Here is a 25,143-nt window from a genome sequence, read left to right on the forward strand (position 1 = left end):
GGTTGCCTCCAAAATCAAACATTCCGGTGGTATAGCATGGCCTCTGGAGCTACACTGCCCTGGGATAGCATCCTAGCTCCACAACTTAGTAGCTGTAAGATCTTGAGCAAAGTTCTTAACCTTCACGATTCACTTTGCTTCCCTGTAAAATGGAGAATATAAGAGTCCTACGTCATAGTGTCATGAGGATTCAGTGATGTTGCATTAAGTATTCAATAGATATCAGCTATTATCTCTCTTTTTAATGACAGGGGTGCAAAGGCAGCAACTTATCTTTCATTATGAAGGGAATATGCTGCCCTGCCCCTGCCCATCGTTTAGCAGGTAAACTCCAAATGCACAGTTTGCATTTGGAAGGGGCCTCTTCAACCCCCTTATCTTGCCATTGAAATCAGTAATCCCGTTTCAGTGACAACATCTCCATAAGCAATTCTGGCCTTCAGAGAACAGTCACTAAAGAGCTTTTCAAAGATCCAGGGCCCCCTGTCAGCTGTTTTATTTCTCAAGGTACTGCAAAGGGAAGGTCCCCTGTGCCTTCCCGAGGGGGCCTAATTACCTGGTGGTTGACAGATTACACAGGATAAGTTCACCCCAGGGTTCCTCACTCTTTGAATTCCTTCCTCTACCTGCCTACAAAAGATTTGTAGCTCATCAGTTTCATTTGATGGGAGCTGCTATTGAAATGAGCTTTTTTTGGTCAATTAATCAAACTAAAAATTGAAATGATTCTCAGCTGCTGAAACTAGTATACTGATTCCAGGATCTCTGGTAAACCCAGCCTTATCAATAAGCTCAGTCTGATTTTACATTGGATTTCTCCCCCTTTGGTTGGGAAGCATCTCATGAGAATTCATTTCTACATATATTCTCCAGGATTTTGATGATAGAAGTTAACAAAGTCCTCTAATTCTCTGTTATGGATGTCTCCCCTTCCTGGCTTAACTTTGTCGTCAGCCTCCTGGAGCATGCTTGGGTCTGACTCTGGTTACAGATTTAGAGACAAAGATAGGTTGGGTGGAGGATGGTAAATGGCCGAGAGCTGACAAGAACTGGCTTCGCATTGGGAGGGAATTGCAGATTTCAACAAGGGTCTGTCCCCTTCCTCCACAACACAGGTCCTGGGCTGCTTTTACCGATAAGGAAGTCTCACTGCGGGTCTGGGATTCCAGCTACCTCCTGAGTCCATCAGATCCTCTTCCACTTCATCATTCTAATTCTTCCTGTAACACAATGTTTTTCCAGTTTGGTTGGTTGCAAGCAGAATGTTTTAAACAGGATAGAACAAAACGGCAGAACACTTTGCATACAATAAAGGTAAATACTGTTTCATGACGCCTTTGTTTCAGTTGTATTGAGAGGGGTATGTGTGTGTGTGTGCACGCACGCCCGCGCTGGATCATGATATAAAATGTATTTTTTATAAGGGCTATGGCCAAAAACATTTGAAAGCCACTTGTGGAAGAGCCTTGACAAAGCTGTAGCTTCAACTAATGTATTTCAGCAACTTAAACTTTTGAATTTGGTTTTGGGCAACCTCAACCATTTAGTTTCAGGTGGTAAGAGATTTTTTTAGTGAGGGCCTTTCAAGTTAAGGGGGTGCAATCTTCGGCTAAGGGTTTATATATTTGGGCTCATTGTTCTCTGTCTTTAGGTCTTCTAGTGCTGTTAGAAGAAACCATTCCACCCACTACTCTTGAGTTCTCATGACATCATACTGTACTGTGTCCGTAGTAATGGGATTCCCCAGATCTTGCCTTCAATGAGTGCTTCATTTCAGGTGACAATGGACAACAATTCAATGGGTATTTGCCACTTCACATCAAGGGTTGTCAGAATCCCATGACTAATACGGATGGAATTTTCACTGCCCTACTCCCAACTTTAGTTTTTCTCATCTGAGGACCTGTTGTCTGCATGACACTCATTACTAATTTCTCTTTCAGTTGATTTCAAGCAAAAATGAAAAAACCAAAAACACAAAAAACAAAACTCTGAATAACTTAAGAGGAAAATAAATATACACTGGAAAATACTGAGTGCCTGCAATGCTAGAGAATATTGGTAAATGGGCTGAAACTAAAGGCAGTTTCTGGATTCCGTGCCAAGGTTACCACCTTAAAAACATTTCTCAATAATCTCTGTATCTTCATCTCTTTCCATTAGAATCCGAAATCCTAGGCAGGAGCATTAGATTGGCTGAGCATGGTCACACGGCTGCATCTTTATTTTGGGGACATGAAATAATTCCTGTGGTTTATAAGAGGTGAAGGAAGGCCCTGCCCAGCACGAAGATGCAATCTTTGGCCGACCCTCAAGAACATAGAGGAGGTCTGGATGTAGGGTATCAAAAAAAGTCAAATGTCTGCCAAAGCTTTTGCCTCACTCTTCTGCAACTCCATGGGTTTTTGTCCCTCTTTCATAGTAAGCTATGAGCTACTCTAGAAATTATCTTGCTTTCCTTTGTATGCCACACACTATGTAGCACAGTGCCTGGATTAAAGTAGGTGATTTAAGGGACTTCCCCGGTGGCGCAGTGGGTGGGACTCCGCGCTCCCAGTGCAAGGGGCCCAGGTTCGATCCCTGGTCGGGGAACTAGATCCCACATGCACACTGTAACTAAGAGTTCACATGCCACAATTAAGGAGCCCATGAGCTGCAACTAAGGAGCATGCCTGCCACAACCAAGACCCGGTGCCACCAAATAAATATTTTATTTTAAAAAAAGAGTTAACAGAATTTTTTTTTTAATTAAAAAAAAATAAAGTAGGTGATCAAGCAAAGTGTTCGGTTATTATGTTTGTTTTCTCTTGAATAAGAGAACTTGTAGAGCTCTTGACAACCAGAGTCAAGCTGACATACTAAACTAACACAAACAAAAACAAGATCAAGAATAGGTAAATCTCCCTAGACCCAGCAGCAGGGTCACACGGAATCCATGAGGGACAAAAAGCCAGGTAGCTGAGACTAGCATCCACCCCAGGCTGGGCAGCACAAAGGAAAAGGATGCAAGAAGAGGTGCCGAGAAATTGTGGTTAAGCACATCTGCGGTTAAGTCAGGATCAAAGTCTAGAATCTAGAAATTCAACTACTTTTAAAAATCTTATCCTGTATTATTTTTTAAATAAAAATTCCCTCTGAATTACTGCATTTTTTTCAACTGCACCAAAAGGGGTCTAGGCTAGTGTAGATACCAGAGTGAGGCTCCCTGAGGGATCGGTGAAGCTGAGTGGCTCCGTGGAGATCTCAAGAAGGGCCAGCTGAGCTAGAAGGACCAGGAGGTCAATGTGGGTTGATGGGGAGCCCAGATGATTCTTTTTCCCTTGGGATCACTCACCCGGGGGGCCGGGGCGGTGGGGGGGCAGGGCTGGGGTGTTGGAAGGAAGAGGAAAAAGATCCAGGAGGAGAGGCAAGAAAGTGAAGTCAGTGGGGATGGAGAGAGCAGTGGTTCACAGTTGGAGATGAATTGGAGGGACAGACACCGGACAGCCATCTCCAAGAGAAAGAAATGTGCCTCAGTTGAAGGTCATGTTCTAAACTGTACTGTGGGAAACAGACAAAAAAATGGGCAGCATAGTGAAACTGTAGGATTAGATAATCCACAGCTGGGATGCCTAACTCCTAAAGGACAGATGTCTGCAAACTCCCCCCGTGTGCTTAAACATTTATGGTTCCTTTTAGATATGTCAGAACTAGTCTCACTAATAATTGGAACATTTCCTTTGTCTCACCTCCTCTCGGTTCTGGATGTTCCTATGAGGTAGAAAATATGAGTCCGGTTATTTCAGAGACAGGGATTTGGGATACTGAGAAGGTGGCCTGGCCAGAGTCACACTGCAAACCCTTAGGGCTTCCAAGTTTAGAACTCAGGCTGCGGCCACTGCTTCCTGGTTTGTTGACAAAGATACATGAATGATAGCTTTTTATAGATGTTATGACTCCTTCATAAGTACCAGTCATTTTAAATTCAAAGAACCTTTCTAATTTCGGTCATCCACTGGACGCCTGGGACATTCTTGCTGGAAAGTTAGTATCTCTTGGTGGATGGCCTTCACACCAGACTATTACATCTATTAATAGTCATTTTGGATCTTTCTCTGGCCAAAAGCAAGTAAATGTTCCAAGTTTAATTTGCAATATGCAGAGATGGGTACCTGTTCATCTGGAAACTAAAATATTTTAAGTTTTTTATGTCTCAAACTTTCACCCAAATAAGACAATTTTGAATAACACCAGGGACCTGCTACTTCTTAGCCTTTAGGTTTCATTACAATTTTACTGAATCTAGAAAAGAGGCCCTAAATAAGCCAGATGGCTAGAGATATCAGGGTATGAGTTAACATCAAAGATATTTTGACTTGCAGTAGGATTTGCTATTTGTCGTGCTTTGGGGGGAAGCTTAAAAACTTCTGGGAATTGAATCATGTCTTGAAGGGGAGCAGCTTAAATCAATGTTTATAGTGTTTCTTTACATGTGTGAATTTGATCCTCTGAATCACCAATATTTTCTAGCCAGGTTCCCCTTATGATTGTTATGGGCTTGACGTTATTTTATATTATTGACATTTCCCAGGCCTATTTTAACATGAAACATGTGTCTTCTCCCAATTATAGGCAGAGCCTATAACTTAAACTTCTTTTTATTTCTCTAAAATATCTGGTCCAGTACCTTGCATTAAGTGGGTGCTTGATAAATATCTGACCATTGATTGAACCAGCAGAACCTGGAAATGTGGAGGAGATGACAAGCAATGGAAGAGGTGAGCAGAGCTGCGAGCCCAGCACCCAGAGGTTTCCAGTGACATCGGTCACAAGTCATCAGTCACTCCAGAGAGGGTGACACCCGCTCCTCATTTGAAGAGAATGACTTGATCTTTGCTGTTTGGGGCTTGTCTCCCACCCCTTCTAATTTCATCTGAGAAATCTGATTGGCCACTCTTTGTTCTGCTCACTCCTCCTCCTGACTCTTCTCTGTCCCACTCCCGGACTAACAGGATAGCAAAGTCACTGAAAGGAAATACGCAAATACGGTTGTCATGTGTGCAATCGGCATCACTCTCAGAAAAGGCATGCCAAGTCCAAAGGGATACACGCTGTAGAGACCCAAGTCATTGATGCTCCTTTCTGAACTGGGGCTTGGACAAGAAAAACCTGAGTCCAGTCCTTCAAGGATGTCTCTGATTGTGATTCATAATAAGAAATGTATATTTGGTCTTCATCCCCGTTTCTGGCACAGAACTCCTGAAACCCTTGGAACTAGTCTTCTGTTATGTCAATGAGGTGACTTTTGGAAAGCTCCTAAGGTTGGGGGCATTGACAGGGGAACCAACCACATGATTCGTAGGTGGGAACTTTCAATCCCATCCCACTGACCTCCGGGGAGAGGAAAGAGGCTAAAGATTGAGCTTAATCACCAATGGCCAGTGATTTAATCAACCATGCCTATGTAATGAAGCCTCCATAAAAAAACAAAAAGGATGGGGTTCTTCTGGGTTGGTGAACATGTGGAGATTTGGAGAAGAGTGGTGGGCTCAGAGAGGGCATGTAAGCTCCATGCCCTTTCCCTATGCCTTGCCCTCAGAGCAACTCTTCCATCTGGCTGTTCCTGAGTTATATCACTTCATAATACACCAGTAATCTAGTAAGATGTTTCTCTGATTTATTTGAGCCGCTCTAGAAAATTAATTGAACCTAAGGAGGGGGTCATGGAAACCTCCGATCGATAGCCTGTAGGTCAGAAGCACAGTTGACAACCTGGACTTGTGATTGTTGTCTGAAGGGGCAGGCGGGGCGGCGGGGTGCTGTCTCTTTTGGGACCGAGCCCTTAACCTGTGGGATCTGATGCTATCTCCAGGTAGACAGTGTCAGGATTGAGCTGAATTGTAAGACACCCAGCTGGTATCAGAGAATTGCTTGGATGTACGAGGAACCCCCCCCACCCATCACCACGACGTGGGAATTAGGTGCAGAATCGTTAACGTCCTAAAAGCTAAAGGCTGGTCCCATATTTGGCCTGATTTATAAAAGATCTAAAGAACAGCTTAGTTTCAAGACCAACCCTAGATTTAATTCCAACACAGAGCTGGACCAGTGAACTTAGTTTGGTCTAATAGTCCCAGCTGAACTCAGAATTAATCAATTTAAAATATTTACTCAGGAGCTACACTGTCCAAGACATGAATGAGGTGTATACAAAGATGAGACAGGTGCACAGACACACTCAGTATACTGTCTAGTGGAGGAGATAAAAAACATGCCTGACAAATTATAAAACAACCTAAAATGCGGTAAATGCCGTAGAAGAGAGACACAAGGAAAGTGCTGTGAGAATTCTAAAGAAGTGAAATTTTCTTCTATGGGGACAACAGGACAAGTTTCAAGCCAGCGTAGCACAGACATAGTTGGGTCTGGGCCAGGGCTAGACAGGTGTGAAGGGACATAGTGAGAGATGGGGTTGAAAAGGGATCTTATGGGACTTTAAATTACTAAAGGGGCCTTAGGGGACCTTACATTCTTGATCAAGGAACGTGGGTTTCCTCCAGGGGAAAGAAGGAGGCATTCTAGGTTTATAAGCAGAGGCGTGAACTGATCCTGAAGAGATTAATCCAGCGGCAAGAAACGGAAAGGACCAGCTTGAGGAAAAAGTCGACACAGAACATAGCTAAGATGCTGCTAGTGGTGGGATGAGGGAGTGTGGGCAGGAATGGCAACCCCAGGTCTGGCTCTGCTTGAAGGTGGGGAAGAAGAAACAGCACCCTGAGGCTCCGAGCTGGGATGCAGGAGTTAGGGTAGTGTCTTGACTTCAAGACTGAACACAAGTGGAAATCAGAGGACAGAGGAGCAGATACTGCACTGAGACAAGCAGAAACATAATTTCAAGAGAGTATAGTGAACAGTGCCAACTCCGGGCTTTTCTAAAATATTTCTAAGACCCTTATAACCAGGAAAGGATATAGAAAACATGTATTTTTTTAATAAAATATTTTTTCTTAACCCAAGTATACTTCTAGTTTGCCTGTTACCATCCTTTTTGATATTATTGCCAAGGTAGAGGAACTTTAAATTTGAAACTAATCTTCAGATCTCCTTTCTTTCTATCATCCTGTCAGCCCAAACCAATGGACAACTCCCTTGTGTTTTCAGGTCAGGTCTGCGGATGAAGAAAAGTCGCCTGCCATGTCAGAAAACAAAGGATGTGGGGCCATCAAGCCATCAGCCACTGCAGCGCCCCCAACTGTGCACCCTGAGGGGATTCAGGATAGGAAAAAAAAAAAAAAAAACAGGATACTGGGCCAAGATAGCTGGGGTGCATATCAAAGGAATGATTTCAATGAGCCCAGACTCTTGCATCTTCCCATATATACAAAAACGCTAAATTCCTTGAGATGTCTGGTTTTTCTTTTTTCTTTTCTTTTATTTATTTTATTTTTGGCTGTGTTGGGTCCTCACTGCTGCGCACAGGCTTTCTCTAGTTGCGGTGAGCGGGGGCTACTCTTCGCTGTGGCATGCGGGCTTCTCATTGCAATGGCTTTTGTTGCAGAGCACGGGCTCTAGGAGCGCGGGCTCAGTCACTGTGGCTTGCGGGCTCTAGAGCGCAGGCTCCGTAGTTGTGGCGCACGGGCTTAGTTCCTTCGCGGCATGTGGGATCTTCCTGGACCAGGGATCGAACCTGCGTCCCCTCCATTGGCAGGCGGATTCCTAACCACTGCACCACCAGGGAAGCCCTGGCTTTTCTTTAATTAACAGAAATCTTTTGATGCTCCAACTACCCAGTTGCAAAAACTCCTATATATCCTGGCTCCCCCCTTCCCTCTTTGGAGCAGGCCCTCAGAGCTATCTGAGAGACTCTCTTCCGGGCTTATGTCCTCAGGACATCCTCCGAATAAAATATAGTTCTCAATTTTTAGGTTGTACATTTTTTTTCAATCAACAGGATGAAACCAGTGTTTCCTTCTTCTTTCACTTATTAAAGTTTAAACTTTATTTTAAAAATATCTACCACGTTTTCCCAGTATTTCTAAAGAAAATGTATTTGGGAGGGAAGTTTTCATCATCTCTAGGTGTCTATTCCTCCCCTCAGGTTTACAAGCTATTTGAAATGTGCATGTTTTTCACTCCCCTCACCAAGTGGGTGAGGGACTTCTTCCTCTTCATTGGCCTCATATTATTCCTCCCAAATTCCTCAGATACTATGTGATGTTTATAAGAGTCTTCAATACTTCTTGTTCTTTTTTTCTCTCGTGCAGATCAATCCTGTTTTTTCACTAAGGGCCAAAAGAAACTCCAGGCTAAGAACTCTGGTAGCTGGTATCTCTATAGCAATTAAGAGAAGCTATGAATTCTGGATTTGTTGCTTTGTTTTGGTTGTTAACATTTACCAAGCCAAATACACAAAGCCAAGTGAAAAAAGAGGTTTGTTTATGGACTTCCTGCCTAAAGAAAGCAAGCCTCACTGACACATTGTCCATGGGTTCATCTAGGAGCACCTGCTATAACCTCAGAAAATGTTTTGGATGTTGAATTTCTACCAATAGTTGCCACCCCGTTACTTCCTTGCCCACTGGGCTATTTACTGGTGATAAATCCCCAGGACTTCTCCTTTCAGAAACTCTTTTTGTCTCTCTTATCCCCTCTCCTCTTCTCCTGATAAATTACAAGCATAGATGTATAAATGAATAACTACTGTCTTCCTATGTGCGGGTAACTCCGCTGTCAATCACCGTTACCTGTAGACATGACCCTCTTAACCCCACTCTGCATTTTGGAAACTCCAGTTCCCTGCAAAGTTTTCCTCTTCCCTGTAACAATCTGTGTCTTGGAGTGATCCAGAACTCCTCCCCACAGCCATCGCCCCCCTCCCCTGCTCAGGCAGCACTGGTGCCCTCTGCTTTTGAGGTGTGCATCCCACTCAAACTCGAGAGGGTCCCTCCATGTTGTGCCCACTGGCCTGGCATCAATGCCAAAGGGATAGACCTGAAGGACAGCAGAATATGCCACCCAAAGTATGACTGTAGGAGTTCAGGACACGCCTCCCCAAAATATATTGCCTTTGTATATCTATTATTTTGTGCTGTAGGCATTTGAAAACCAGCAAATGCAGGGGAAAGCTTTCTCTGAATTCCCTTTATCTGCCTAAAGACAGATCCTCTAAGAGGAACTCGAACATCATAAATCCTCTCCACAGGAGTTTCACCAACCAGGGAGCACTGATTTATCACAGGGAAGGAGACTAGAAGTTGACACCACACTCAAACTTTGTCACAAACTGTCAAACATCACATGTATCCTTCTAAGGGCCCGTTCATCCTTCCTAAAAATTATTTACTCTCCCCTAAGAGACCTACATCCTTCCTCCCTTTCCCCCATTAAGATGATGTTGATATTATGGTAATCATTTCACAGTATGTGTATGTCAAATCATTACGCTGCACCCCTTAAACTTGTACTGTGTTGTCCATCAATTATATATATCTCAATAAAACTGGAAGAAAAAATAATAAAAATAATAATAAAATTTTTAAAATTTTTCAAGATGGTATTGAATCCTGAATTCTAAGGCGCCTCACAAGTTACTCATTTTTTCCCAAGTATCTCCCTTGCATACATGAGGTATACAGGTCAACAAACTTCTGTGTAGTTTTCTCTTGTTAATCTCTCTTTTATTACAGGGGTCTCAGCTACCCACTCAGAAGGATAGAGGGAAAATTAGCTTTCCTCCCCTACGTACCAAAGCCACGGTGTTGTGACAGAAACCAACGTAGCTGACACTGGATGCTACTTCCGCCCCCATCTGAGGGCAAGGGCATTGGCACCTGAACCAAGGGCATCCTTTCCCCATTGCTTCCAAAGCTTTTGATGCCCCTCTCTTTGCCACTGGCGAAGCCTTCTCCTCCTCCCCCTCCTCCAGCTGCCTCTGTGGAAGAAATCGGTGGCGCTGGGGGCCGCCACCAGAACTGGAGAACCCACTGGCATGCAGGAGCCCCCAACATGCCAAAGCTCTGACACCCCCGTCACTCTGCAGGTGCGGATGCCTCTCTCCGGCTTTGTTATTCTGTTGCCTCTATTATTCTGCCAGCCTCTCAAAACAATGCTGCCTTGTACTCCCAACGTTTCAAAGAGAGTTTGTGCAGAAATAGCTCTCCCCACCCCCTACCCAGGAATTAAGGGCTTCCCTTCTCTTCGGCACCTGAGGTGTAGCTAACTGACCACAGCCTGCGGCCTGCTTGAATCTCTCCTCCCCTAGATGATTTATTTCCAAAGAGGTTCAGCTCCTCAGGCTGACAGACACCTTCCAATGTGCCCAGACATTTCTGAATCCTGAGCAGAGATTCTCCTCATCTCAAGCTGCTCTCCGTGCCTCCCAACCTTCTTTATTCACAAGACAAGGGAAGGGGCTCCAGGGAAATGACCTGCAAATTTGCAGGTGCCTATAAGAAGGGAAAGTGATTTTTCATTCTCTGGGCGGGCATTAGCTGAGCTGAATTAGCAGCAGGACCACTTACTTCCTCCCGCAGAGAGAAACAGAACCTGCAGAGCTTCACCTGAGGTCCTTAACACTTGGAAACACACCCAAACTTAGCCAAGTCGGCTTCCATCCAGAAATTTCCAAAATTGAGAGGGTTGGAGGTGTCACCTGCAACAGCAGGATGAGATGGAATCGCGGTGAAGTTAGTGAGCCTGGAAAAAGGATGGGGGGGCCCTCCACCCCACCCCGGATCCCTGCAGCCTTCAAAGGGTGAGGAAGAGAGAGAATAGAAGCCATGGAGTGTGCCCGAGGACATGGATGAAGGGATGTCCCATCTGGAAAGATGCTTAGGTTTGTGGACCACTGTCAGGGACCAAAGAGAGGCACAGCTGGCCCCTCAGCACCGGAGGGGGTTGGGATGCAACTGAACTTGGCAGCGACCACCCTAGTTGACCGAAGCCACCAGCAGCGCAGGAAGGCCACTGAGCCAGAGTAAGACCAGGGCGGCCTCGCTCCTGACACAGCCGCTTCCTGCGGGAGGTGAACCCAGCCATCACTCTATGCCTCCTCCCCTCCTCCCCACTATACGGGAGCAGCCAGAGCCTGGAACAGAGCACGGGCAGGGGGAGGCCCTGGAAACAGACCCATGGCTCACTCACACACATGTGTACACACACATACATGCACATATACCCCTCCAACGTACGGGATTCAGAGGAAAGATGGAAAGGTAGACCCACCCCTCCCCCTTCTCCGAGTCCCCTGAACCAAAGCCTGGATGGGGTGGGCAGAGATTCAAATTGTCGATAAGATGCAGCTTTAAATTAGATTTAGGCCGTCCTGAGTTTAAATAACTGAAAATGACTGGGAAGCTATCAAATCTGCCCAAGACGTATGTATGGGTTCTGTACCAGGGAGAAGCAGAGATCCAACCTTGCACAGTAGGGGCGGTGACTGGAAGAAAAGACAAGTGCATCCCGCCCAGTTCACAGTGCTCAATAAACAAGCTACACGTGCGACACCCTCTCTTAAACACACCTCAAATCTAACACCTTTCTTCGAATCTTCTTTCCAGGGCTTAAAGTTGTTGCACAAGGCTGAGATTAGAAGGAAATACAGTAAAATTTTCAGGAATTTTTTAAAAAGTCTCTACTTGGGGCTTCCCTGGTGGCGCAGTGGTTAAGAATCCACCTGCCAATGCAGGGGACATGGGTTCGAGCCCTGGTCCGGGAAGATCCCACATGCCACGGAGCAACTAAGCCCGTGCGCCACAACTACTGAGCCTGTGCTCTAGAGCCCACGAGCCACAACTACTGAAGCCCACGCGCCTAGAGCCAGTGCTCCGCAACAAGAGAAGCCACCGTAATGAGAAGCCCACGCACCGCAACAAAGAGTAGCCCCCGCCCGCCGCAACTAGAGAAAGCCCACGCGCAGCAACGAAGACCCAACGCAGCCAAAAATAAAAACAAAAACAAACAAAAAGTCTCAAATTGATCTGGCTACCTTTTATATCCACAAATTACCCCAAGATGGTATTTCGCCCTTGCATCATCTCTGTACCTTCTACGTGGAAGCTGTGGCTGTGTTGGGATAAAAACTATGCATGTGGAGAAAATATAAATAGTGCAAAGTATTCTTGTTCCTTCGTCCTCCCACTTTAACCACTGCTACTGCCTCTGCCTCAAAAACACACTTGGAAAGAAGAAAGTCTTCCAATAACAGTTACTAAGATTACCTAGACATAAGGAAAAAGAGTTACCCTGATAATTATCAGTGACCACATCAATCTTCCTAGGTTACTATCTAGGGAGATTCTGTGAGTCTAAATTTGTACGTAAAAGAGCATTTGCCACAGAATTTTTAAAAATAAAGGATTTTTATTTAATGATGTACTTATGTGTAAAAGTTACAAAGACTTAAGTCAGAACTCCTTACTCTTTTTTTTCCGTGGCATTTATCACCTTTTTAAAAATCACTTTATATTGAGGGATAATTGACATACAAAAGCTGTCTATATTTAATGTGTACAGTTTGATGAGTTTGGAGATAAGTATACACCCATGCAACCATCACCACAATAAAAGCCATAGGTTTCTCCATCATAAAAAAATAAAATAAATAAATAAATAAGACACTTGGAACATCTAGTCAGCAATGAATAGACCTCTATTCATTGAAATATTCTCTTGCAGCATGATCTGCTTGATCAACTTAAGATACAAATGAAACCGTATCACATTTATTACTCTAATTAACCTCCCAAAGCCCCATCTATCTTTTTTCCCCCCAGGAACTCCCTCTTCTCTGAGATTCCCAAGAATCCAGGGACTTACTTAATTGGAAGGTAGTGAGTCTAGATAGAAAGTGAGAAATGCAGTCCCCGCTGGGCCCATGCTCCTGCCCACCACAAGGTGTCACTGTTGAACACTGGTCCTGCACAGTCCGGTGCCCACAACGGTTTACCACTGCGGGCTCCCTATAACTTTGCTTTATGACTGCTCTCTTACTTCAGACTCACATGCTAAGGCACTGTCCTCCAGAGCCAGAGTCAAGCCAGTGGGCTTCCAGCCTCACCCACACATGCCCCAGCCTTCTCCCAAAATCCTGTGGGCCTCTGTGATGAGTCCAGGGCACCTAATGCAAACTGGTCCACCAGACTCCGAGAGCTCTACCAACAGAGGTGCCTTGTTAAGCCAAACAAAAGATTCTGTTACACTCTTCAAAAAGGTCTTGCATTAAGCATAATACAGAGCTTCACTCAAATGACTCTTTTCTGAACAAAGAGCTACTCCTAAATTGTTTGCTGTAGCCACCTACAGAGTGAATTACTGAGAATTTCTCTTGCTAAAACTAATTTTATCAGACACCCTGTTTTGCATTTCAACTCTTGATTAATAAAGTTGGTACCACTGAGGAACTTCTGGAGGGATACTGAGCTTTAAGTCTGAAGAGACAATCATATTCTTCCTTGACTGAACAAAATGGTAATTTGGTGCCATATTGTTGAATTGTAACCTGATATGCCAAGTGCCCTCTAGATACACTCTCCCCCTTCTTTGTGCCTGGAAATCCTTTTCCTCAGTTCACAGTTGGGCTTGGCCAAGGAGAGGCACCTGTCAGAGGTAAGAAGTGACTACCACAGACCCCTTCTCCAGTTGGGTGGTCCTATCCATGTAGCTCCTTCTCAGCTTCTGGTGCCATGGCTTTCGGCTCTTGCTAACCCCCAGGGCACCACACTAGTCCTTGTTGTCTTCCCTAATCCTGCCCATGCCTTGAGAAATGTCCCTTTGCTAGACTATCTTCACATTTCCAAGTTTGCAGGTGCCATCTGTTTCCTGCTGGAACCGGGACTGATATATCAGGAGAAAGAGGAGAAAACAGTCTCGGTTATTTAAGCAAACCAAGCTTCTGATTACTGCAACTTCGTATACAAAACACTCTCCCATGGCCGGCCGGATTCAAGAGGACCAACCACAGCTATATCCCTAGGCCTGAACTTCAAAGGGGCCCCTCTCCTAATACCAGCGTGGTTCTTGTGGAACCTCAGAGTGAATTATTTCTGCCAAGCAATAGTCGGCAGCTCAGAGCTAATGGCAAATTGATTTTCAGTGAACTGGCCTTTCAGCATATTGAAGATTATTTTGGCAAGTTGGTTTTTGGTATAGTGACTTGCTTCCACACTCAATACTCCCACGCCTCCCATGTGCATCTCCTTGCTGTTTCGGTTTAAACTTAATGTCTCTCCCACTACGTTGTAGAATCCTCCCAGAGGGAGAATCATGTGCTGCCCATCTTTGTGTTTTCCCCAGCCCTCTCCTAGGACCCAATACAGTGTTTTGCACAAATAGCTATTCCGTAAATGTTTGTGACAGAAAATGAATGAAAAGAAAAAAGATACAGTGAAACACTGAAGCAAAGACAGACAGAATCCATCAGAGATATACAAACCATTACACATGGACAGAGTGTTTCTATCTGCCTGTGAAACAGTCGCTGAGAGAGAAAGGAAGGGGGAGGGAAGGAAAGGGATAGAAGGAAGGTTTCAGAAGAGAAAGGAAGGAAAAGAAGAAGGGAAGGGAAGATTAAGAAGAAAAGGAAGAGAAACATACATGGGCAAGCACACACCTGAAAGGATTCTGTCACTAAGACATCTTGACTATCTCTAACAAAGCCTTTCTTAAAAATCACTAGTAATGACATAAATAATGCCCAACACGTATTATAGATTTAACAGGATTTTCCAATTTTGATTCTCAAACTCTATACAGATTATGTTCACTCTCCCCAGAAAAAAAAATCTCTCTTGAAATTTAAAACTCAAACGAGAAGTCTGACCAGGATCCAAACATGAATATGGTGGCTCTGTCTCTGATTTCTAAAATAGGACCGGAGAAATGACTTTCCCGGCAGTATTTTTAGCAGGTGGGAGGGAAGGCGCTCCCTGCGCTGCTTCTTGGCAGGCTTGCAGTCTGCCACTCCTGAGCCTGTCCCCTGAATCCTCCTGTCACTCCGTCTTCTGCACCAGTCAGCATCTGCACTCCTGCCTTGGAGCCCATGAAGCCATCCGCGCAGCTTACTGGGGTTCCTTTGCCTGAACTGGGGACATTTAAGACGGCAAGACCTCATCCCCTTGACAACTGTGCTGAGAAAAAAGAACCCGTTTATCACCAGTTACAAAGCTCCAGGAACAGCCCAACTTAAAGAGAAGCTAATTCACGCTCTATATATTTCTTTAGTCCTTGGAAAAGCAGATAAAATTCTCCTCTTTCTGTGGTCAGGAAAAGGAAGGCTTGGAGAGCTGAAATAACATGCCCAATTCCCCAGCTAGTTAATAGTCAAAGCAATACTTAATGAATAACCAGCATCTGTATAATGTGAACTATTTACCATGCCCTTCTGCTCATTGAGCCTCACCACAAACCCAAAAGACACACTGAATGGGTATTATCATATTCCCATACCACAGACTGGAAAACTGAGGTTCAGAGAAGAAAAAATAAATTCTCTAAGCTGGCACATCTGGAAAGGCTGAGCCCGTGACTTGACTTCCTTGAGCTGGTACAGCTGTGCTGCCCCCTGGCTCCGGTTCCACAGTCAGCACGCTCAGGGGAATGACTGTTCTGCATTGTGTGTCAAGGAAGGAAAAGCCAGGACAGCCTGGTGAGGATGTCAGAGCAGTAAAACAGTGAGTGAATGGGATCTCTATATCTAGATGATCCCTAGATAACGGAGTGGCTCATCTTGGGGGGAGGTGAAGGGAGCTGGGGTGGGAGGAGAATAATTGACAACATGTGGCATTCGACTTACAGAAACCTCTTACTTGCAAAGCATGATTCAGGAAATCTGGGTGAACATATGTCCCATTTCTCTGGGACAGTCGCAATCTAGGCTGTTGTCCTGGAATAACTAGGCATGGTGCCCTCTTTTATTCTCAAAAGCATCCTGGCTTGCACAATAAATCATATAGTCACCCTACATACAGAAATTTGTACTTCATAATGTTCTAAAGCCAAACGCTTCTCCCGCCCTCTTCGACACTCCAAAACATAACTGCAGCACCGATTTTAATCAAACAGGTGCATCACAATACATGAATGTCAGGAACCCACGAGGGCAGAGGCCAGACTGCGTGTGGAATTTGCACTTTCTCAATATTTTTCAAGTTGGTGAACAAAACAGCAAATCATATTTTTTCCCAGGTGCACTGTAGTCAAAGCTCCCTAGAAATTTTCTCAAAGCAATGTCATTGCTAGGAGACAGCAAAAAATATCTTGCTGCTGGAGCTCTGTTGCTAGAATAATGAGACTAAATTTGGAGTAAAAGAAGCATTCACTTTTTAAGAATCACACATACACAAAATATAATCCAAGAGAATACTTTAAATTTTTAAATCCTAAAAAAGAAAAAAATAAGAAAAGAAAAAATACTAAGTGTCATTTTCTCTAGCATTACAACTACATGAGACGAACAAGCTGATCAGAGCAGTTGAATTACATTTTGTCTCCTTTCAGACATGGCAGCTCGTCCTTGGACATTTTAAAATCAGCGCATAAGTTTATAGTTTCCTATGCCGCCTTTCTGTCTTCTAATTCCCTTTAAAAGGACCAACGGTAAAAGCCAGAAGTCTTTCCAAGCCCCTGGGCTGCACCCCAGGACAGCACATCGCATACTTTCCTGCATCAGCAGATCAGGTTACACGTGCCTGAGAGCCCTGCCGGCCCTTCAAGGATCCATTACTGTGTTCTCCAGGTACCTATGGGACTCCGCCCCCCAATTTCTCACTTACTGGTTTCAAAGGCCACTCTCAAAGTCATCAAGATTAAACCAGATCTCAGGGAGGCAACATAATGCTGGAGTTAAGAGCTTGCGCTTTGGAGTACAAGCCCCAGGTCCAAATCCCAACTCTGCCATTTACGAGCCTTGTGACTACGGTCAAGTTATTTACGTCCTGTCTGTAAAACGGGGATGGTGATGGTGCATAACTCACGGGGTTGGTGTGGGGACTCCATGAAATAATTCAGGTAAACCACAAAGTGCTGGGTACACAGTATGTGCTCAAAACATATCCATTATCCATTCTCAGAAATTGAACATGACCTAAAACTTCAGTGTACGTAAAATTACCATGGTAAGGGAGAGGGGGATTTTCAGAGAAAGAAGGCAGAGTTTGGAATCAGAAAATCCGATTCACTCATTGGCTTATATGGTTCTGAATTGTTTAATTTCTTTGAATCTCAATTATTTTCTCCCACCCCTAAAACAATGATAAAAATATCCTAGAGTCATTGAGAGGCTCCAATAAAATAGGGAAAAATGCTTTGTAAACCCAACAAATATTTTTTATTAGTATTATTATTAATAATCAAAATGAGACTCAGAACATATCATCTGCACAAACCTGAGGGCTAACATAACTAAAATGCCCAGTTTCTTAGCTGGAGAGCTCCCCATCTCAGGACCAGGCTGGATGAATGCGGTGGACACTGAAACATGGGAGTTCCCTTCTCGTGATACACGGTATTCCCGCCAACTCCCCTGGATGGAAAAGGGTGAGTAGAAGGGGGGTGGAGGGTGACATGCATTTCTATGCCCACAAATCCAAACCAGAAGCGAGAGATGAAATTGTAGACAATCTCCCTCTAAGAAACACTCTTTTTGTTTTGGTTTTTTTTAATATTTATTTATTTTCTTTATTTGGCTGCACTGGGTCTTAGATGCAGCACGCGGGATCTTTTAGTTGCGGCGTGTGTGATCTAGTTCCCTGACCAGGGATCGAACCCGGGCCCCCTGCATTGGAAGCATGGAGTCTTAGCCACTGGACCACCAGGGACGTCCCTAAGAAACGCTCTTGACAGTACATAGTGAGCGTAGCTCACTGGGGAATTGCTAACCACTTTGACATTTTCAAACAATGATTTCATCCCCCTGCCCCCATGCTTTTGGGGGTATCCTTATTAAAGGATTGTTGGTTTCCTTATTAAAGGCTAAAAGGAGGGCCTAAGAAAGTAATCACATCCATAGCAATAAGCAAGATATGACACCCAAAAAGAAAGTCACCCCCAAAGAAATGTTTAAAGCCAAATGCTTTTAAAATTAACATTTAGAATTTACAAAGTCTTGGGACTTCCCTGGTGACGCAGTGGTTAAGAATCCGCCTGCCAATGCAGGGGACACGGGTTCGAGCCCTGGTCCGGGAAGATCCCACATGCCGCGGAGCAACTAAGCCCGTGCGCCACAACTACTGAGCCTGCGCATCTGGAGCCTGCGAGCCACAACTACTGAAGCCCTAGAGCCCGTGCTTCGAAACAAGAGCAGCCACCACAATGAGAAGCCCGCGCACCGCAACTGAAGGCCCAACGCAGCCAAAAATAAAATAAAATAAATTTATTTTTAAAAAGTACAAAAAGAAAAAAAAAGAATTTACAAAGTCTTTCATATGTTACCTTATGAAAACCTCCCGTTAAAGTATTTCCCTTCTTCCAAGCAACATCAGACATCTGTAGATAACTGCTTTTGTCTCTCTTTGGGAAAAAAAAAAAATGTAGCATTTATCTTGCCAACAGGAAACTGAAGCACAGAGAGGTTAGGCTATGACAGTCCTCTCTTCACCGAGCAGTGTCACCACAGTAGTTCTAAGCCCTTCTCTGTGTAATCAACAAAATAGCATGTGAATAGCATAACTGTAAAGAACTTTGTCAATTTCAGTTTACCTGCATTTTCCAGACAACTGGCCTTGTGGAATATGTCAATTCTCATCACTAGCTCTCCTGTAGCACCTCTGGGAAGAGCTAAAATATCTACAGACAACCTAACTATAGAGTTTTTGGAAAATAAATGCAGTAAGAATTTAGAAATAACAATTACAAAGCTCCATCAATATTTTTACAAGGGAACCCCAAATTCTCCGGGTAACCAATCGTGTCTGTCCTCCACCTCAAGTACAAGGCAGAAGAATTCAAATATCTTCTTGGGGCATCTTCCTCAGGATCTAAGTTGGACCATCATCCCCAGGACAGTCCATCTAGGAACCCACAGGAACTTTTTTTTATGGCTTATCCTCCACTCGAGATTTGGTATGTGATCTTACTTTTAAATCTTCCACATGTACCTCCACAGTTTTTGACAATTGGAAAGGAGAAAAAAAATGCGATATTACTTTCCTCTAGCAAAGCAATAGTTTTGGACCATTGCACCTTCCTATCTATTCTCCTAACTTCTTATGTTAACACTGAGGGTCACTGCTGAGTCTCCTTGGGGAGGACATCAAAAGGCCTCGCTGTTCTGTCAGTGTTTGTTCCTCGGTCATTCATTCATGGGCTATAGTCTTACTGTATCTGCAGTCAAGTGCCTATTTGATTGTATGTGTCACCATATATACAAAACTTGGCCTGGGGTTAGCAAAGCTCTCCTTTTGTGCCCACTGAAAAGAACATCAACTACACCAACAGTGCTGGGCCATCACCCTCCTCCTCACCCACCCCGCTCCTCCTCACCCCCTGGAGAAGTGAACTGTGTCACCGATGACTTTGGAGAAATGAACTAGGCGTGCTCCACTCAACCCGTTGGGGGTTCCCATTCGGAGCCAGCCTGGCCAAGGGTACTTGGGGCTGCTCTCCTGGGAGCACGGCAACGAGCCTCTACATTCAGATGAGGCCAGCTATAGCCCTGCTGGTCCAGTGACTGGCGAGGATGCCTGTCTAATGAAAGGGTGGCTCTTGGGCTCTGCCATTCTCTTGCGTCCATCCTTCACTCAGTTTGGAACTGGAGCGGGGGGTGGTGGTGGGGGGGAAAGAGTCTTAAATGGTAATCTCTTAAAAATTCCTAGAATTTTATTAGCCCCCAGTCACTCTCATCCCCTCTCACTCTTCTCTCCATTCGAGCCCATTAGAAGTTGTCATTTGGCTCACATGCCTGTCTTATCTCACACTGTACCCTTTATGATTTCAGCCTCTTCCCATTAAATGGAGGGAACTGAGCTGAATGGTTATCACTTGACTGTTCAGTCTGGGAATTAGGAGATCTATACAAAGTTCACCCTCCCTACTCTCACTGAGCAAACAATGTGAGCTGTTTTTCCAGTAATGGAAATGGGGTCCTACGAACCATCCTCACCCTCCCGCTTTGGCTCTCGTGGTGAGCAGACACCCAGCCTTAACAGTGCACACAAAGGCTGCGGAAAAGCATGACCAACACACAGGAGGATTACCCTTGCAACCTTGGTGCCCCGAGCTCAGTGCTAGAACAACATGAGCAAATCATTTCTGGCAAAACAGCAAAAGGGATGGCTATCAGCTAGGAGGTAGCTCTGGTGTAGTGGTGGAGTACGTAAACCCCTGGAGCTGGCAGCTCAGGTTCAGATCCCAGCTTCTCTACTTACTAGTTGCTTGGTTTCAGGTATGCAATTTTACCTTTCTGACTCTGCTTCTCGTTTGTGAAATGAGGATAATAATAGCATCTATTGGGAATTCCCTGGCAGTGGTTAGGACTCCAGTGGCTATGACTCCACCATTTCACCGCCGAGGGCACGGGTTCAATCTCTGGTTGGGGGAACTAAAATCCCACAAAGCCATGTGGCGCGGCCAGTAAAATAAAATAAAAAATAATAGCATCTCTCTCTCAGGTTTGATATGGGAGTCAACAAATTAACACTTGTAAAACATTCAGACAGTGCCAAGTGTGTAATTAACATTCAATAAATGTTGGCTATCATTATTTGAGTTTGAACACGATGGTAGGTACAAGCATAAGCACTGGGTAAGATTCAATTTTGTCATCGGTGGTAACAGACAGAGAATCATCTAGTTGTCTCATAACAGCCTAATGTGGCTCCATCCATCATAAAAAGTTCGACAGGACTCTTTTTGAGGTTAGTTACATGCTCAGCCTCCTTCGTGTTAATCTAAATAATTATGTACATTTAACATACATTTTAGTTGATTGGCGAGTTACGTGCTGAATGTTAGCTGAGCTGCCAGCTACAGGTGTGAGAGCGCTGGCTGCCCCAGGCAACTCGAAAACGTAGGGATTTCCGTTATCACTGGTCTCAGAGCATCGCCTGCTGTGTAATCTGCAGAGCCACCTCCACATCACGCCAGCTCTGCAGGCAACATCGTGCCTGTAGCATTGGGTAGCAGTCTCCGTCCATGTGGGATGATATCACACAGGCTCGCCAAAAATAGGTGTGGCAAGTGGAATAAAGGGAACTGGGCAAGAGAGTATCAGGGTCAAAGGCGTCCCTCAAATCCTCTAAAGGCCCAGAAAAGCAGCAAGGTAAGCAGTGATCAATTTCCTCAAAGAGGATACTTGCAAGAAAATGAGCTGAATTCCCACAGAGTCCATCAGAATTCAGGTTTCATCTTTTCTTTGAGCTCTGCACACAATAGATCCCATCCCCTAATTGCTATGTATTGTTTCAAATGTGAGAAACACAGCGTGTTCTGTTTTTATGGTAATTGATGGTCTTGTTCAGAAAATGTAAAACTCCACCAGTTGCTGAACCGGTTGTTCAATTAAGTGGTCGCTGCATTTCCCAGGCAGGTGGGGTTCAACTGGGTTACAGGCAGTATCCTTCTTGCTCTCACAGTAGGGGCTTATTTTCACTTCCTCACATGATGTAACTGAAGACCCCCTGTCACCGTGGAAGAACATGACTTCCAGTTCAAGTCTTCCTGCAGAACAGGACTCTGCAGCAAATCCCAAATCCAACACTTAATAGAGGTCAAATAGAACGAAGTTTTTAATAAATGCATCTGCATATGTGGTGAAAGCTAAGCAGCTGCTCTCAACTCAGGGCTTGGTGGAAAGCTGAAAGGCATTTGAAAACGCTAGGAAATGTGTGCATGGAAAGTGGATTTTGCAGTTGTAAGTCCAAGTTGCTAGACACTTGCTTGACCTGGCAGCTCCTGCCTGCGAGTCTCTGCTGGGATTCGTGACGCATCCACTGGGAATGCATGAATACATCTCTCCTGACTTCAAGGTGTAGCTCACAGAGAACGCCTCACATTTCATGTAAGTAGGCGGCTAAAGAACTTTGCAAAACTCCTCCGACTCCAAACCCTCTAAAAAGAGTTGGAGGATCTCTGTTGTGACATAGACCCCCACCAGCAAGGGCATACGGGCAGTTTTCCAGCTTCCATAAATAGAGCTTTCAGTAATATACAGCTCTAATTACAATTTGCCTTGAGTATTGATTCTCATCCTTCACAATAATGAATTGAGGAAAACGTCAGTGAAATCAGAGAAATGTCTTGGATCAGTTCTGCCCAGATTGCCTTATTCTTTAATTACCTGGTTCTACATCCACATTGTAGTTCTATGCTAACAGACCCAGCTTTATGAACCTTTGACTCCTTTCTTCAATACATGCCAAGGCAGTCGAGAATATCTACCTCATTTACTGGACACTAATGTTGTTTTCAAGCTTCGAGGGGCCATCCCATCAGCACATGACAACCGACTTCAAGGTGCCCTTGCCAATATATTAAATTCTGCCCCATGTCAAACACTCTCTCTTATATTCTGTGCTCCCTGGTCCAAACTCTCAAGATCAATTCCCAGACTTCGTCTTCCTGTTCTTGCTGGTACATATGAGGCCTGTCCTCCAGCTTTTTCGGTGAATACTCCTTTGCTTCTCATAACAGAGAAAGTGTGCCCCTACTTGGCCAATGCTGAAATGTCATCCTAGTTGCTGGTCTAGAAACAAGGAGAGGCAGATCTTGAGAAGGAAAAGCACGATCTTGTGGACCATCCATCTCAGGTGAATCTTGTATACGGTCTCCAGATGGTGCAGATTGAATTGTGTCCCCTCAAAACTATGTTGAAGTCCTAACACCCAGTACCTGAGAATGTGATCTTATTTGGAAACAGGGTCTTTGCAGAGGTAATCAAGTTAAGATGAGCTCATCCTGGATTCAGATGGGCCCTAATCCACTATGAATGGCGTCTTTATAAGAAGAGAAGACGCACAGACACAGAAGGGAGAATGCCATGTGAAGATGGAAACGAAGAATGGCATGATACATCTAAGGGCCAAGGAATGCCAAGGATTGCCAGCAACCATCAAAAGCTTAGGAGAGAGCCATGCAACAACTTCTTTCTTAGAGCCTGTGAGAAGGAACCAACGCTTGATTTCAGACTTCTAGCCTCCAGAACTGTGAGAGGATACATTTCTGTTTTTTTAAGTCACCCACTTTGTGGCAACTTGTCTTGGCAGCCCTGAGAAACGAATGCACCAGTCAATAGAGGCCACTCTTTTCCACTCTGCCAGCCAGCTATGGCAGTCAAGGGGACCTGGAGTTTACACCCTAATATCCTCATCCCAGGCCTCAGGGTCCCACCTCTTCCCTACCAGAGCCCTATTTTAGTACAGGAGACTCTTTAAGGTTGTAACTCTATCACATTTACAATCAAATCTTGTGCCTGGTTCTCAGCACAAGCTACCTTCCTGCTCCAGAAGATAAGGGCCTGTTTAAATGCTGCCATAAAGGCCTTCAATCTCTCATACTGTGCCTTTAGTTGATGGTTGGCTGGTTTGAATATGCCATTTTCTTCCCTCAGGGTTTCTCTGCCATGAACACCAGCCAACTAATAACCATTACCCCACATTTTTCAAGCACTAGGACCATTATGCAAGCCATGCATCTCCTTCCCCCTACACCCCACCCCAAGCCAACCCTGCTAAGAGTTTGAGTAAGTGTGAAGCTACAGGACACCAGGAGTTATCACCACCACATAAACCCCAGCATTGGGGCCCTGTTGTCATCTGGCCAGAGAATTATCCAACTTCAGGATCTCCTCCTAAGAATCTGCTCCCTAAGGACCCCTCCTTATATCAACTGCCTTAGGTTGGAATCTCCTAGAAGAAGAGCCTGAGATAAGGATTGATTACAAGGAGTTTGTTTGGGAAGTGACCCCAGGAAGTACCAAAAGGGAGTAGAAAAATGAGACAGAGAAGGGGAGGAAGCCGAGACAGGTATGTTAATGAGCTGGTTATCACAGTGGGCAAGTGGAGCTCAACCCCATTGGAGAATCTGGGAACTGCACAGATCTCACCTCAGGGTGTTCCCACCTGAGGGAGGGGCAAGGACGCCTGGGTATGTGGTATACACCAGCTCCCATCTGCTCCTGGGAGCGTTAACTTTCCAGCACTTCTGGTCTGCCCCATGTATGGGCCAAGCAGGCTCCTGTAGCCAGAGAAAGGCTCACACGGAGAGTTACAGGTCTTTCGGAAACAGCAGCTGCCTGTTTAAGAACACTGATGCCGAGGGGATAGAGGTAGAATACAGACCACACTGCTACACTCCCAATATCACACACTCAGGGACAGTGGAAGAGCACATCCCAGCTCTTGCGGACTTGAGTTGGGGCAGAGGTGAGGCAAACTCTGCAATGGGAGGGTAGGAGAAAAGCTGATGCCACTTTTCTTTAGTCACTGCCCCTAACAAGTGTACCTTTTTTCTATTCTTAAGTACTCAGGGCCAAGAAGGCTAAGAGGCCATTTGCTCAACTACAGAATAATTAACTATTTATTCAATTAAAGTTATTCCAGCCTTTTCTAGCTGCTGGACAGAATATACAGTCTAAGCTGGAACATAGGGAGGCGAGCTTTTCTTCTGTGAGTTCAGTGCTGACTCTGAAGTTATTTGCTGTAGTGGCTCAAGAATGTCTTCTTGCTGCTGCCACAATACTAAAAGAATTTTCCTTTGACGTGACCTGGGGAAAGATACCTTCTAGACAGAATGCCAGCCAACACAAACAAAACATGGCGCAGGGAAGTCATTTACTCTATTGTCATTTCTTGGGTCACACCGTGAAAAAAAGTCTACCTATCACCCCCATGATCAAATGCGGGATTTCTAGCATTTGCTACTTAACTACTTCTAGTGAGGATTACACTCTAACTTAGGGAATGCTGCCATTCGGAAAGAAATAATCTACGTGCTCCCTATAAAATGTTACTGTTGGTCTTGAAAGAAACTAAAGAAAATATAAACTATGGTGTCAATATAGTTGCTTAGCACTAATTTTTGCCCTACCCTCTTCTTTGTGCCAAACAGAGCCAGGCTGGGATTACAAATAAGGGACGACCATGCCAGTCCTTCTGGTGGCCAGACAGAGGCGATAGTGATCACCAGCAACTCTCAGGAGTTACCTTGTCTTGGGTTTAGCAGAGAAAGCATTAT

This window comes from Balaenoptera borealis (genome assembly GCF_965194805.1).
Source record: "Balaenoptera borealis genome assembly, chromosome: 17".
Classification (NCBI taxonomy): Eukaryota; Metazoa; Chordata; class Mammalia; order Artiodactyla; family Balaenopteridae; genus Balaenoptera; species Balaenoptera borealis.